This window comes from Microtus pennsylvanicus, chromosome 1 (genome assembly GCF_037038515.1).
Source record: "Microtus pennsylvanicus isolate mMicPen1 chromosome 1, mMicPen1.hap1, whole genome shotgun sequence".
Taxonomy (NCBI): domain Eukaryota; kingdom Metazoa; phylum Chordata; class Mammalia; order Rodentia; family Cricetidae; genus Microtus; species Microtus pennsylvanicus.
In genome coordinates this window covers 146,246,194-146,262,289 of record NC_134579.1, presented here as the reverse complement: position 1 = coordinate 146,262,289, position 16,096 = coordinate 146,246,194, and the positions used below count along the sequence as shown (strand labels likewise).

The 16,096-nt window shown below is 41.0% G+C and overlaps 1 pseudogene; it reads right to left on the bottom strand.

The window, feature by feature from the left end:
* Positions 1 to 6,534: 6,534 nt before the first annotated feature.
* On the bottom strand, positions 6,535 to 7,013 carry LOC142856104 (prothymosin alpha pseudogene; annotated as a pseudogene).
* Positions 7,014 to 16,096: the final 9,083 nt, after the last annotated feature.

Genomic DNA, 16,096 nt, shown 5'->3' with positions numbered 1-16,096 from the left:
ACATAATCCAGACTCTCTGTGAATTTTCCATTTTTACGTGGCTTATTTTTCTTTATTTCTTTTAATCTCTTAACTATCTGTACTCTGTCTCTTTAAAGACTTTACCTTTTTTTTAAACCATTAACTTTATTCTCTATATTCTTTTTCTTCTCTCTCCCAAGCCTACGTACATTCATCCAACAGTGTGACTCATTTAGTGGTCTGAATCTGTCCTATTGTGAATCTGCAATTTTTTACTATCCAGGAGCACTTTTGATTTGCGCCTTTAAATCACTAGGCGCTTAAGAATCTAAGCTGTGACATTCCTAGGTTAACTTTTTGCTTTTTGAGCGCATATCTTTGACCTGGAATAACTCTGTAGACCAGGCTGTCTTTGAACTCTCAGAGATCTGCCTGTCTCTGTCTCCCAGGCATTGGGATTAAAGGTGTTTGCTACTGCACCTTGAACTCACAGAGATCTGTTTGTCTCTGCCTTTTAGGCACTGGGATTAAAGGCATGTGCTACCACACCTTGAAGTCACAGAGGTCAGTCTTCCTCTGCCTTCTAAGTGTTGGGATTAAAGGTGTGTACTACCACACACAACAACTCTCTTCCTTTTTTTTTTAGTTTAAGAACTTCAACTTTTAGTCTGCATATATTTTTAACAATTTGTAAACCATTTAGAAATTTTCTTTATCTTTGAATCTCTCTTTACTGTATCTCTCTCTGTTTTTCTGACCACATGAGTCTTTAGTTTACCAAGCAATCTTAGTAGGACTAAAAGCATGGATTTGAAGGCTGGTTCTAGCCCATTCCTTAGCTTTCCAGCCTCATGGCTGAGGTACTGGCTATAGCCATGTTTACTGCCACAACTCTATGGCATTTCAAGGTCCCTGCCAGCAAGCGAGCTACAACAGACAACACTCAAGTCCGCTCTCGGTAGCTGGCCCTCCTGCCTCAAGCAGTCAGAGTTTGCCCTGGAGGATGGCCCAGAAAGCTGGCATTTTAAAACGGTGCAGCTTTTTCCCTGCTATGGCTGAAAACCGAAAAGCATGCATTCAGCTTTTCATCAACACCGTTTAAGTGTTTCGTGGCAGGACCTCTTAATGAGCTGCAGGGTGTTGCAGCTAAAGCTGAGTCAGAAAGCCTCTCTTAGATGAGAGTGCTTGCTTGCCTCTAGCAAGCAGAGTAGACCCGAGAGAGTGCTGCTACCAAGAAACCATGCACACAGCTGTCATTTTGTTCTAGAATTACTTTCCAAGCTGTCTCAGGCTTTATGTGGAAGCAGTTGTCCACGTAGGCACCATTTGTAGTAATAAGGGTGGCGGGGCTGTGTCCCCAGCACCTTGGCTGCCTGGCTAGCTTATGCCCAAAATAACAACACACAAACTGTATTCATTTAATCACTGCTTGGCCCATTAGCTCTAGCCCTTACTGGCTAATTCTGATATCCCGATCAACCCATTTCTAATAAACTGTAGCACCATTATTACCGCGAAAGATTCAGCATGTCTGACCTGGCGGCTTGCTTCATTGTGTGCATCTCCCCGGGAACAGGGAGCATGGCGTCTCCCTGAGGCGTCTGCTCCCAAGAGAACTGTGGAGTCTGAGCTCACTTCCTCTACCTCCCAGCGTTCTGTTCTGTTTACTCCACCTACCTATGTTCTAACAAATAAAATGGGCCAAGGCAGTTCCTTTTTTAGGCAATGACCTTCCTCCATCACACATTGAAACCATCTGATCCTGGGCTTTTTTTGGTAGGGAGGTTTTTGATAACAGCTTCTAATTCTTCACGACCAACAGGTCTGTTTAGATTGTTCACCTGGTCCTGGTTTAACTTTGGTATATGGTATTTATCTAAAAAAGTGTCCATTTCTTTTACATTTTCCAGTTTTGTGTTATACAGGCTTTTGTAGTAAGATCTAATGATTCTCTGAATTTTCTCTGTGTCTGTGATTATGTCCCCCTTTTCATTTCTGATATTATTTATTTGCGTGTTCTCTCTCTGTCATTTAATTAGTTTCGATAGGGGTTTGTCGATCTTGTTGATTTTCTCCAAGAACCAGCTTTTTGTTTCATTGATTCTTTGGACTGTTTTCTGTGTTTCTATTTTGTTGATTTCAGCCCTCAGTTTTATTATTTCCAGTCTTCTACTTCTCCTGTGCGTGTCTGTTTCTCTTTTTTTTTCTAGAGCTTTCAGGTATGTTGTTAAGTCCCCAATGTATGCATTCTCCATTTTCTTTAAGTGGGCACTTAGTGCTATGAACTTTCCTCTTAGCACTGCTTTCATGTGTCCCATAGGTTTGAGTACGTTGTCTCTTTATTTTCATTAAATTCAAGGAAGACTTTAATTTCTTTCTTAATTTCTTCCTTGACCCAGGTGTGGTTCAGTAGTTGACTGTTCAGTTTCCATGAGTTTGTCGGCTTTCTGTGGGTAACATTGTTGTTGCCTTCTCACTTTAATCCGTGGTGATCAGATAGGACACAGGTGGACACTGATATTTTTTTGTATCTGTGGAGGTTTCCTTTGTTTCCAAGTATGTGGTCAATTTTTGAGAAGGTTCCATGAGCTGCAGAGAAGAAGGTATATTCTTTCCTATTTGGTTGGAATGTTCTATAGATGTCTGGAAAGTCCATTTGGTTCATTACCTCCAAAATTCTCTTAATTCTTTATTATGTTTCTGTCTGATTGACCTGTCCCTTGGAGAGAGAGAGGTGTGTTGAAGTCTCCTACTACTAGTGTGTGTGGTTTGATGTCTGCCTTGAGTTTTAGTAATATTTCTTTTACATAAGTAGGTGCTTTTATATTGGGAGCGTAGATATTCAGGATTGAGACGTCATCCTGATGAATTGCTCCTGTTATGAGTATAAAGTGACCATCTCGGTCACTTCTGATTGATTTTAGTTTGAAGTCAGTTTTGTTAGAATTTAGTATGGCCACACCTGCTTTTTTCTTAGGACCATTTGCTTGAAACACCTTTCCCCAACCCTTTACTCTGAGTAGGTGCCTGTCTTTGTGGTTGAGATGTGTTTCTTGCAAACAGCAGAATGTTGGATCCTGTTTTTGTATCCAATCTTTTAGTCTGTGCCTTTTTATAGGTGAATTGAGCCCATTAATATTAAGTGATATTAATGACCAGTGGTTGTTTACTCCGGTTATTCTTATTGCTTTTTGTAGTAGAGATTGTGTGTCTCCCTTCTTTGAGATGTGCTGGTGAAGGGTCACTAAATGCCTGAGTTATTGTAGGCAGTGTTGGCAGTGTTGGATTCCTTGGGTTGCGATTTTCCTTCTATTACTTTCTGTAGGGCTGGATTTGTGGGTTCGTATTGTTTAAATTTGTTCTTATCCTGGAATGTCTTGTTTTCTCCATTGATAATGAATGATAGCTTGGCTGGGTATAGTAGTTTGGGTTTGCATCTATGGTGTCTTAGCTTCTGCAGTACATCTATCCAGGACCTTCTGGCTTTCATAGTTTCCATAGAGAAGTCAGGTGTAAGTCTGATCGGTTTACCTTTATAAGTTACTTGGCCTTTTTCCTTTGCAGCTCTTAATATTCTTTCTTTAACCTGTATATTTTGTGTTTTGATTATTATATGGTGAGGAGATGTTTTTCTTTGATCCAGTCTGTTTGGTGTTCTTTATGCTTCTTGAATATTTAAATGAATATCTTTATGTTGAAAAAGTTTTCTTCCATAATTTTGTTGAAAATATTTTCTGGGCCTTTGAGCTGTGACTCTTCTCCTTCTTCTATCCCTATTATTCTTAGGTTTGGTCTTTTTATTGTGTCCCATATTTCCTGAATGTTTTGTGTTGAGAATTTGTTGGCTTTGCTGTTTTATTTGATCAGTGCATTTATTTTCTCTAAGGTGTCCTCAGCATCTGAGATTCTTTCTTCTATCTCTTGTATTCTATTGATTATGCTTGTTTCTTTAGACTCTGCTCCATGACCTAGATTTTCCATATCCAGCTGGTCCTCAGTTTGTATTTTCTTCTTTGCCTTCATTTCAGTTTTCAATTCTTGAACTGTTTCCATTACCTGTTTGATTGTTTTTTCTTGGTTTCCCAGGGTATCATGTATGTATTTACTCATTTCTTCAAACTTTTTGTTATACTTCTCATCCATTTCTATAAGGGCATTTTTTACATGTTGTTTAAGGGACTCTATTGCCTTCATAAAGTCAATTTTTTCCACTTCTTCTGTGTTAGGTTGTTCAAATACTTCTGTTGTAAGATCCTTGGGTTCTGGTGTTTTCATGTTGTTTTTCAGATTATTGGCTGAATTCTTGCCTTGGCGCCTGCCCATCTCCTCCTATTGATCCTATCTAATGGGTCTTTTAAAAACCAGATCAGGTTTCCCTGCTGGCCAAGGGCTCTGCTTACAAAATGCCCTTGCTCTGTTTCCTGGTTCCTGCCGCAGGCCAAGAACCCTCTCACCCCTCCGAAGGGTCTTCAGGACAGGACCAGGCTCCCCGTTTGCCAGTGACCTGGCTAACCAGAGGCCTACCTCTTTGATTTAATTGTAGTAGGGCGATCTGCTCTCCTTATTGCACGCCTGTCCCCGCCGCTTGCTTCTGCCTCTGCGCTGGTCCCCACTGCTTGTGTCTGCCGCTGCACCGGTCCCCCAAAGCCTCTTCCTGAATGTGGTGTCTCTCCGCTGCATCTGGATGCCGCGCTCCGCCTCCGTGCATCTGGACGCTGAGGCCTCTCTGCCTCGTGCGTCTGGACACTGCTTAGGGACATCTATTAAGGCTTGGCTATAAGTGGTATAGAGTTAGGGTTGGAAATGAAGTAGGCTTAGGGACCTTTTTTGAAAAATCTTGGGAATATAGCCAAGAGAGGCCTTATCATACAACAAAAGTATATGCTCTTCTATGTTCATAGCAGCATTGTTTGTAATAGCCAGAACATGGAAACAACCTAGATGCCCTTCAATGGAAGAATGTATGAAGAAAGTATGGAATATATACATATTAGAGTACTACTCAGCAGTAAAAAACAATGACTTCTTGAATTTTGCATGCAAATGGATGGAAATAGAAAACACTATCCTGAGTGAGGTAAGCCAGACCCAAAAAGAGGAACATGGGATATACTCACTCATATTTGGTTTCTAGTCCTTGGACTTCCCACAGGGCAGGGAACCCTGATTGCTCTTTGGGCTGACGGGGAGGGGGACTTGGTTGGGGGAAGGGGAGGGAAATGGGAGGCGGTGGCGGGGAAGAGACAGAAATCTTTAATAAATAAATAAATAAAAAAGAAAAAAAATAAGGCATTGGATGGGATGGGATAATAGGTGGATTAGGATGTTACTTGTGAGCTATTTATTATTTATAGAAAATTTACTTTGGCATAGATTCTTGTATATTGATACAAATTCAAATTATAGTTGTTATAGTGAATATACTCTTGTTTCTGTTTACCACATTTGTGCACCTATGTGAAGTTATTTTGTCATTTTGAATGCATGCATGTTTCTACCCCTGCTTCAAATATTTTGAATATTAATACAAATTTAGGATATATTTATCATATTGCACTGTACATTTCTACCTCTGATCAAGATACTTGTATATATTGTTTACATTTTGAGTTCATTGTCCTCATTTGTTCCACAGTTTTTAAAAGACTTTAATTTTTTAATATGAAATCTTAGACTTTTGTTTTTGGAAAGAGGCAGTAGACAAAGAACATGAAGTTGGGTGGGTAGGGATGTGAGGAGGATCTTGGAAAAGTTGGCAGAGAGGAAAAAACATAACCAAATGTATTGTATAAAAAACTAATTTTTAAAAACCCAGCAGGGATGAGAGAGAGGCTCCTAAAGCCCCAGGCGTACATATGGGGCTATGGACTGGCGATGGCTACTGGATCAGGAGAGTGGTTTCTCTAGAGGAGAGTGGCCATTAGCAGACTGCCCAGGCCCCAGTGAATGGCCTCAGGCCCATGAGCACAGGGGTAGCACTGAGTAGATGAAATGAGTTTAGTTTTTTTTCAGAACCACTCAGCAAAATAAAATTCCAGTTTATTGTTGGACATTGTTTCACACATAATAAACTTTTTTATCTTTGGCCTTTTTAACCATCTCATACAAACCAACTACTTAAAATACAGCCAGGTACAAACACAAAAAAAAAGTTACTGGAATGCTCGGAATAAGATTGTTGTGTTGTTATTGTTGTTGTAGCTTTTGTTTTGCTTTACAAGGTTTTGTTTTCTCCTTTGAGACTATAATGAACACGGTCACGCCACAAGTATGGTCAGAAGTAGGACAGAGAACGCTCTGAAGGCTGGTATGGTCACTCAGTATCATTAAGAATGGCTGACCCCTATCAATATGTACAAAAATATAAAATGTAAATAGAAATACAAACAAATTTTCCTTTTAAAGTATTTTTAAGAAAAAAATCAGGGCGTTGGAAGTTTTGGCTTTTTTCCTCCCCTGTTGCAAATTCATGTTGTGGTTTTGGTGGGTTGATGAAGAGCGCATGCCATCTGTGGGTGGCACTGCCCGCTGTGGGCGGGCGGGGCCTGCTCTTCTACTTGAAGGTGACCATGTTTAAATTCTGAGAAGAGAAGTGGCAGGTGAATAGGTCACGGTGGCTGTAAGTTTAGCTTTTCCTTTTGCTGTCCAGTCATCCACATCAGTCTTCTGCTTCCTGGTGCTAACACCATCCTCCTCATCGTCTTCAGTTACCCACTTGCCTGTAAGAGCCTTAGCGTCCTCATCTTCATCTCCATCCTCTTTCTCACCATCACCTTCTTCCTCTCCCTTGTCTTCCTCCCCACCTCTCCCTCTTCTTCATCTACCTCATTGTCGGCCTCCTGCTCCCCATTTTCCTCATTAGCATTGCCATTGGCAGGTGCATCTCTTCCATTCTCTGCCTCCTCCACAACTTCCGTCTTCTCTTTCAAGTCCTTGGTCTCAGAGCTGGTGACCACGGCCACATCTTGGGGGCACGGCGGTGATCCAATGCAGCAAGAGAGAGAGGAATCGAGTTCGAAGACTCTGGGGAGAAAGCTGATGGAGTCCGCCATGGAGGAGGAGGCAGGTAGCAAAGGCTGCTACAGTGAGAGTGGAGCAGGACCAGGAACAATGCAAAGATGGCTTTTCAGAGCAGACAGTGGGGCATGAGTTAATTTTTTTTTTAAAGCACTGAAGTTAGGAGAGAGGTGTTTGGAGGATGCTAAGGGAAGTGGATATGATCAAGAGATGTTGTATGCAGTTTTCAAAAAAATAAACAAAATGTTATTCCGAAAATCAGTGAATATCAAAAACAGGCTTATGAGGAAAGATACCAAGGCTGGTGACTGGCTCCCACATGACATGCACAAGTGTGCACATGACAGGAAGACCTGTAGGTGGGGGGTTCCTGTCTAGCAGCTGCTCCCAAATAATCAGTCAGAAACTTCATATTAATTGTAAATGGTCAGCCAATGGCTAGGCTTGTTACTAGCTAACTCTCACATTTAAATTAACCCATATTTCTTATCTATGCTTGGTACCTTTTCTCAGCACGGCATGCCCATCTTGCTTTTCTCTGCATCTCCTCAAAACTCAGATTTTAGCCTATTTCCTCCCAGCATTTTCAGTTTGGCTCTCCCGCCTATCTTTACCCTGTTCCGCTATGGAGCCTGTCTACTAAAGGTATCATAGTTACTTATATTCGCACAGCATAATGGAATGTTCCACACAGACCCAGAACTAATTGCACTGGTGCTAGTCATGGACATACTCCTGCTTATAGGGAAACCAGGAAGTTTGGTTTCACAGCAGTCCAGGGTCTCTCTCTCTTTTTTCAGACTTATTTTATTTAATGCGTTTTGGAGTTTTGCACCACATGTGTGCTGGCATGAAAATGCCAAAAGGTGGCACCAGATCCCCTGTAATAGGAATTGCAGATTGTTGCGAGCCACTCTGTGGGTTGCTGGGTTTTGAACCAGAGAGCAACAAGTGCTCTTAACCTGTGATTCATTGGTACAGTCCCAGAATTACCTCTTTTTGCTTGTTTTTTTTTTGTTGTTGTTATGGTTTTTGAAACAGCGTTTCTCTGTGTAACAGCTCTAGCTGTCCTAAAACTAGCTCTATAGACCAGGTTAACCTCGAGAGATCCACCTGCATCTGCTTCCATAGTGCCAGGACTAAAGTCATGCACCACTACCACCTGACAATCTCTTAATATACTGAGTAGAGGTCTCTTTGTGGCTGTCATGATGTGGACCAACCTCTATATCATGACTCCTCTATGGACACAAAAAAGCCCAGCATCTCCACACCTCAAGCCTCTCCCCCCACCCCCACCATCTCCTACACACAAGTCTTGCCTACCACCTATTGGTGTGTTCTTTTAAGAGCTGAACAACTGTTGAGGTTTGGCGTCAGACCAGACCATAAATTATTTCTCTGGACTAGTGGGGAGGTGTGGGATTAAAGACACAATTCACAAGGCTTTATCAGGAGGGAGATTTTCAGTGATCCCTCATGAAATCCTGAGTTCACATCCTGAAAATTCCTCTGTGTTTATTCTACAAACAGCCTTATATACCAAAACATAACTGGGGGAAATTCATTAGCATTCTGTTTCCTAGGTAACCAGGTCAATGGCTGTGGTCTCGGCCACACATCTATCTATGTCTGCTCGGTCACGTCTTTCTATCTTCCTGCTCTGTGTGCCAGCTCTGTCATGTAGGCCAAATTAGCATCTCTATCCCAGGTGTCCTCCAAATTAAAAAGAAGGAGCGCAGAACAACATCCTGGCCCTTTGTTAGAGAGGTGACCACCTCCTGTGTGGCAGGTGCAAACTATGGCCTGAGATTCTGGTTGCCATACCATGTAGAAAGATGAGCTTACCATTCCACTCTCTCTTATTAATTTTAATAAAACCTGTGCTTCTGCAACAGGACATATGATCATATCTGCCTTAGGAAAACACTTCTCCATTTACTCAAATCTACTCATCCTTGGAATAGACATTCCATTTTATCCAAGCTCCTGTCTTAGGCATCTGGGGAGAGAAGAAGCTTAAAAGCCGTCATTGACTGCTGATCTCTATGAAGAGAAGAGATTAAGGGAGAGCGATACCTTTGGGCTCTGTGTCTTGGAGCCATACTTTCTTGTCAGGTGAAATAATCATGTTTTATGAATAATCATGCTCCTAAAAACTATAGTCTCCTATTTAAAGAAAAAAGGATCACCTGAGTTGAAAATGTTTCTTCAGCTAGTTTAGAGCACCTCTTAAATTTTTTTTACATTGTATCAAAATCCAAAATTCTTAACATAAACATTAATTCTAAACATTTACAGGGTGTGTCAAACTTTTCTCAACGTCTTATAAGCAGTTATGAATATTATCAGGTCAATACCATAATTCTAGAATGGGAATTAACAACAAATCTACAATTAAACATGTCACAATTTTCTTAAATCCACATTAATCAAAAGTCAAGAAAAGCATTTCTTATGGGTAAGAGTACAATGACATTGCTGTTCTCAAATACCAGTTCCAGTCTCTGAACAGCAGTTAAACCCTTAGACTGTCCCCCTTCTTAACTGAAGAGGGTTTCAGTCATTCTTTATTTTGAGTCTTTCTTTCCCTAAGGGAAAAGCTTAGGTCTTAGTTCTCAAGTCCAATATTTTAATGAAAATGAGTTCTGTGTCCCAAAGATTAAAACAGTCACATGTTCATTTCTAGTTCCAAAGCAGACAGGATTCAAACTGCAGAAAACTGTAGCCATTGCAGTCAGGTCATCGCAGCAGGGCCTCTGGGTCTCTGTGTGTCCCAAGTGTCTGGAGGCAGCTCAGCATCTGTCCCTCAGAGCGGCATGACACCCTACACTGCATAGTGCTGGCAGCAGGTCCTGCAGATCAAGACTGGGCCAATGACTCCTCTCCAACTCCCATCTTGAACTCCTCTATGCGGGCGTTTGCAGCTACGATATCATCAGGTCTGCCACTCCTTCGCTGTATGTGCAGCCATCTCACTCAGCTTTATCTTCTTTCTGTGAAAAAAGCATCCTCATCCTCGACCCCAAATTAATATAGGTCGGGTCTTTTTATCATTCATCACAAGGGCTTTTTCACCTTGCCTTAGCAAAGTCACCTTGGTGTCACCATGCCACATCTCTCTGCAGCAGATCTGTCTGCAAATTTTATCCTCTTAAGTTGTTTTTAAGGAGCCAGATCACACTCCACAATTCTTTTTCATTATCAACCATATATGCAGTTCTTCCTCTGGAGGAGCCATTTATATAATTTAGCATAATAGACTTTAAGGGATCTTTAGCTATAACATTAGCAAAATATAGTTCTGTGAATTGCAGCAATGATCATCTGAAAGAAGATTTTTACTCTGGCTTTTTAATTGAGCAAACACAATTGTCCAAGAATCACTATTTTAAAATTATCAGTTAATCTATTGCTTAGTATAAGAAACATTGATCATAGTAAATTCTCTGCTAAACTATCCCCTAGATTTCATCCTGTTCTTCTGTATTAGACTAGCTACTGCTTTAAATTAGGAGTTTAACATCTTTACTGGCAAAAATGGGAAGGTGCAGACATAAAAGGCATTCTTTTTTATATAAAACTACTGTAGAATAAATTTTGTATTTAATACACACACTTGCCATAGCTGAATCATAATTAATATACTGTACTTGCTGATTTATACTCCACCTGCTCGAGTACATGTTTGGCAGCTTCTATAAGCTCTCTACTGCAAATTGGTTCATTGCTCCCTCTAGGAATTTTATTTAGTGGCTTAAGATCTCCCATAAGAATATTATAATTAGGGCTTTAGCCATTGAATAGCTAATTAAAAGTTTGTAAACTATCCTCCTCTTAAGTTGCAAGACTGCCTAACTGATAGAAAAATGGATAAAGAAAGCATATTCAACTAATGGTGCTAGCCTAATTAGAAAATTAACATGTAGAAAAATGAAATAGATCCATATTTATCTCTATGCACAAAACTGAAATCCAAATGAATCAAAGACCTCAACATAAAACCAGCTACACTGAACCTCAGAAAAAAAAAGTTAGAAGTGCACTTTGGCACATCTCAGTTACAGCCCCAGTGGTACAGACATTGAAAGAAACAATTAATAAATGAGATTTCCTGAACTGAGAAGCTTCTGTAGAGCAAAGGACATAGTCAACAAGGCACAATATCAGCTTATAGAATGGAAAAAGATCTTTACTTATAACTAATCCACTCCAAAAAATACAAAGAACTCAGGAATTAGTCATGAAAAGAACAAATAATCCAATAAATATATGGTACAGACCTAAACTGAAAACTCTCAACAGATGATCTCAAAATGGTTGAAAGATATTTAAAAAAATTCTCAAGCATAACATCCTTAACCATTAGAGGAATGCAAATCAGAACTCTGAGATTCTATTTTATCCCTGTAAGAATGACCAAGATTAAAAACGCTGTTGACAATTTATGCTTAGGAGACTGTGGAGTAAAGAAAAACATTTCCACTGCTGGTGGAAGTGCAAACTGTCACAGCCACTTTGGATCATAGTAGTGTGACGTTTTAGAAAATTACGCAACAATCTACTTTAAAACTCAGCAATACAAGTTTTGGGCCTATACAAAAAAGATGTTCAACCATACCATAAGGACATGTGCTCAACTATGTTCACAGCAGAATTGTTTTGTCATAGACAGAATCAGAAAACAACCCAAAATGCACCTCTTTTACACATATGATAAATGAAAGACATCATCCTTTACAATAGCCATAAATACCATAAAATGTCTTAGAGTAACTCTAGCCACACAAATGGAAAAATCCACATAAATAAGAACTTTAAATCTTTCAAGAAAGAAATTTAAGACATCAGAAAATGGAAAGATCTCCTATTCTCTTGTGAAGGTAGAACCAACAAAGCAAAAATGACAATCATACTGAAATCATTCTACAGATTCAATGCAAATACTCATTAAAATAACAGCAAAATTCTTCCCTGACCTCAAAAGAACAACTTTTGTTGTTTGTCCTCAACTTCATATGGAGAAACAAAACTCCGGATAACCTAAACAAACCTAAAATCCTGTACAATCAAGGAACTTTTGAATGTATCCCAATCTCTGACTTTAAACTTCACTATAGAGTCACAGTACTGAAAACAGCTTGATAACGGGTATAAGGATCAAAGAAACTGATATCAATCAACACACCTACTACAGATTTTTGACAAAGAAACAAAAACTGTAAAATGGAAAAGAAGCATATTAACCTGCTTATTTATTTTTAATTGTCCTGAAGCTGCAGTTCCCTGAGGCTACCTTTTCTGCAAACTTGCCTGTCCAGCTCCTAGCTGAAGCAGGGCTGCACGGCAGGGGGTAGGACATGCCATGCCGATTTTTAACTATCTTTTTTATTTTAAATTGAAAGCATAAAATTAGGAGACCTCCTGAATCCTCTCCTCTGTTCTACTGACCAACCCTGGGCTACTGACTGTGTGGGCTAAAATTTACTCTCTAAACTTACTCTTGCTTGCCCCCCCCCCCGCCCCCTCCCCAGGAGCTGGCTACTGCGCCTGCATGTGGTACCTCAACTTCAGCAGTAACTTAGGCGATTCTTGGGCCAAATGCCTTATTTCCTTCACTTTCCTACCCATTTAGCAAACAATAAAATTTGCATTTCTGCGACCATATCGCTTATGGACTCTAAATATCTCTGCCATTTGTTTTTGTCTCACTTTATCTTCCTTCAGCTATCAACATGCATATCCGAATACTCTTTCCTTATCCCAGATATATAACTTATTATTTACAAATTTTTACTCCCGAGTTAAATTTTCTGCTTTTCTGTACTTCTTTAAATTCTATTCTCTATTTCTGATCGCTCATTACTCACGTATCCACCTGTGGTGCAGTTTTTTCTCGTGGGTTCCTCACATTCTCCTCTATATGTCTCGTCATTTCTTCCGTGTTTTTTTTTGGGGGGGGTGGTGGTTCACAGATCAGTTCCACATTGGGAGCCATTATGTCAGGGTCTGGTATCAGCCCGGACCATAAATTATTTCTCTGGACCAGAGGAGAGGTGTGGGATTAAAGACACACTCATGTGGCTTTATCAGGAGGAACATTTTCAGTGAGCCCTCATGAAATCCTAAATTCAAATCCTGAAAATTCTTCTGCCTTTATTCTCCAAACAGCCATACATACCAAAACGTAGCTGAGGGGGAAATTCATCAGCATTCCATTTTCTAGGTAACCAGGTGAATGGCTGTGGTCATGTCCACACATCTACCTATGCCTGCTCTGTTGTCTTTCTGTCTTCCTGCTGTGTATGCCAGTTCTGTCACATAGGCCGAATTAGCATTTCTATCCCAGACATCCTTCAAATTACAAAGAAGGAGCAGAACAACATCCTGGCCCTTTGTTAGAGAGGTGACCACCTCCTGTGTGGCAGGCGCAAACTCTGGCCTGAGATTCTGGTCACCATACCATGTAGAAATATGAGACTACAAACAACTTTGTCACCATTTTTACACACCTGAGAAAAATCCAAGATCAGAGGTGTTGTTCCTTTTGGAGACTACAGTTCCCAGCATTCTCCTGGACTACGGATACCAGCGCAATGGAAAGCCACGCATGCGCAGGATCCTTTTGGACTACAAATTCCAGCGCAATGAGAAACCACACATGCGCAGGACATTTCTCCCAGCCGCCCCTGCGTTCCCTGTTAAAAACGGGGGGGGGGGGGGGGGGGGGGTCGCCACAAGCCGCTCTCTCTCTTCCCTTTCGTCTCTTCACCCCCGTCCCTCACCTGTTGTAACCCCCCCCCATTAAAGTGCACCCACCTGGGACCGCCATGTGTCTCATGTCTTCTTCCTAACCCCGCACCGCTGTGTGTCTCACATTCTGTCTCCACCCTCCCCCGCAGAAAGAATAACAAGAGGAATTACACAATTTTAACAAATTTCACAGAAACTGTGAAATAGAATCAAACTGGATGTCTATCAACTTATAAATAGATAAGAAAAATGTAGTACTTTTACACAGTATATTATGACTCAACTGTAAAAAAATAAAAAAAGAAAGAAAGGAAAGGAGGAAGATAGAGAAAGGGGAGAGAAGGAAAGGGAAGGAAAGGAAAGGAAGGGAGGGGGAGAGAAGAGAAGAGAAAAGAGAAGAGAGAAGAAAAAGAAAAACCTGCTGGATGAACAGGGACAACTCTTTTTAAGAAATTTCTGAAAGAGTTAACATCACTGTGAACAAAGTGGAGTTGCTGGGGAGGGTGCTCTCAGTGGCTCTGGAGAGAGAAAAGACAGATGAGGTGGAGAAACAGGTTCTTCTGACCTGAGTGCAGCTTCAAGCACTGGCTTCACAGCAAATCAAGGAGATGGAGGACGGTATGAAGCTGCGGGACACCAGGCAAAAGTCACCTTCACATAATCCCCCAGTGTCCTGCAACCCCTGCCTCACCCAACCAGGCATTTCTGTGGTCCCTGATTTCAGCAGAGATCTGCATGAATCAGGATGAGTGTTGGGATCCTGGTGAGAGTAATAGTGGCCCTTGCCTTAAATCAAAGGGCTGTTGTCCTTGATGGGGTGTGATTTCTTGAAGAAGACTGCAGCATAGGGTGTGAAAAGCTGGGCTAGATGGTGACACAAGGGAAGATGGGGGTGGGGACCTTGCAAGCTCCACTCCAGCACACCTGCCAGAGTGGGTTTTCTCCAACATGGTTTATATAATAAATGGCATTGTTTTGGTCAAAAAAATATTTTGAGAGATATTAAATTAAATTTAATGTTGCAGCTGGGCATGGTGGTATACACTTTTAATCTAGAATTTTGTAGGCAAAGACAGGCAGCTGTTCAAGGCCAGCCTGGTCTACATAGTGAGTTTCAGGACAGTATGACTCTGTAGAGAGAACCTACCAAGACAAAAAAGACCCTCAATGATTCATCTGTAGCCTGTAAGCTTTTATAATTGTTTAATTCTTATGCCTTTCACCTGTGTATATATATCATCATTGTGATTATATACTTCTTACTGCCTTCTCTCATGCCCTTCTCCTCTCCTGACCGATTTCTAGTCTTCTCTCCCTCTTTCTCTCTCCTCAAAAGACCTAATAAGGTCTCACCACGAAGCATTGGCTGACCTTGAACTTGCTCTGTAAATCAGGCTAGTTTCAAACTCAAAGAGCTACCTGCCTTGGCCTCCCAAGTACTGGGATTAAAAGAATCCACTACACCCAGGGACCTGTCCTTTTGGGCTGTCTCTTTTGTATGCAGGCCTTGAGTAGGTGAGCACCACTATGGGGTGCTCATGTTGTCATATCCATGTCATAACCAGCAGACAGTGTTTTTTAACAGTGCTGCTCTGGATCTTACAATCTTTGCCCCTCTTCTCCCAGTATTCCCTGAGTCTTGGAGAGGATGTAATAGATGTCGTGTTTATGTATCTGGACTTAATGACCAGGTATTCTCAACACTTTGAATACTTAGGAGTTTCTGTATTAACCATCCACCTCTGATAAGAAGTTTCTCTGATCCAGGCTGAATTGGGACGTGTCTGTATAATCATAGATATTTGGAAGACAGAAAACAGTGTCTGTTTTGCAAAACTGAGCAATCTTAGGGTAGAACTCTATTCTTCAGCAGAGCATGTGATACAGCTAGGACTAATCCACATATTATGTGGTCAAAATAAAACTTCAAGTGTGGTGCCATGTTGTCTATGGAACCTTAAAATACACCTTAAGAGCAGACGGCACAATCATCTCCAATAAAACAGTACAAGTGGTCTCTGTGGCCCTCGTCAGGGCTCAGCTTGGTCTAACAGCTGTGATGATTCCCACCACTGTCTTAAAACTTTTAAGGACATTCTCAGTCCTCAAGTTTACTTTCTGGTGTAGTTCATCTTGGGAAAATGCACATCTTCAGATACAGACTTTACACTCAGCCTAGTAAAGTTATCTGAGATTCACATTTCATCTGGGAGAGTAAATCTTTTCCTCTCGGGTGCATCAAACGCTGCACAGTAAACAAGGTCGTTGACATCATGGGTCACAAGCTGGTTCGTGTCCACTGGGAGGAAGAGTCCTGTCATCCTGTCCTTGATTTCGTCATGGCTCCTGCTACTAAGTAGACTTT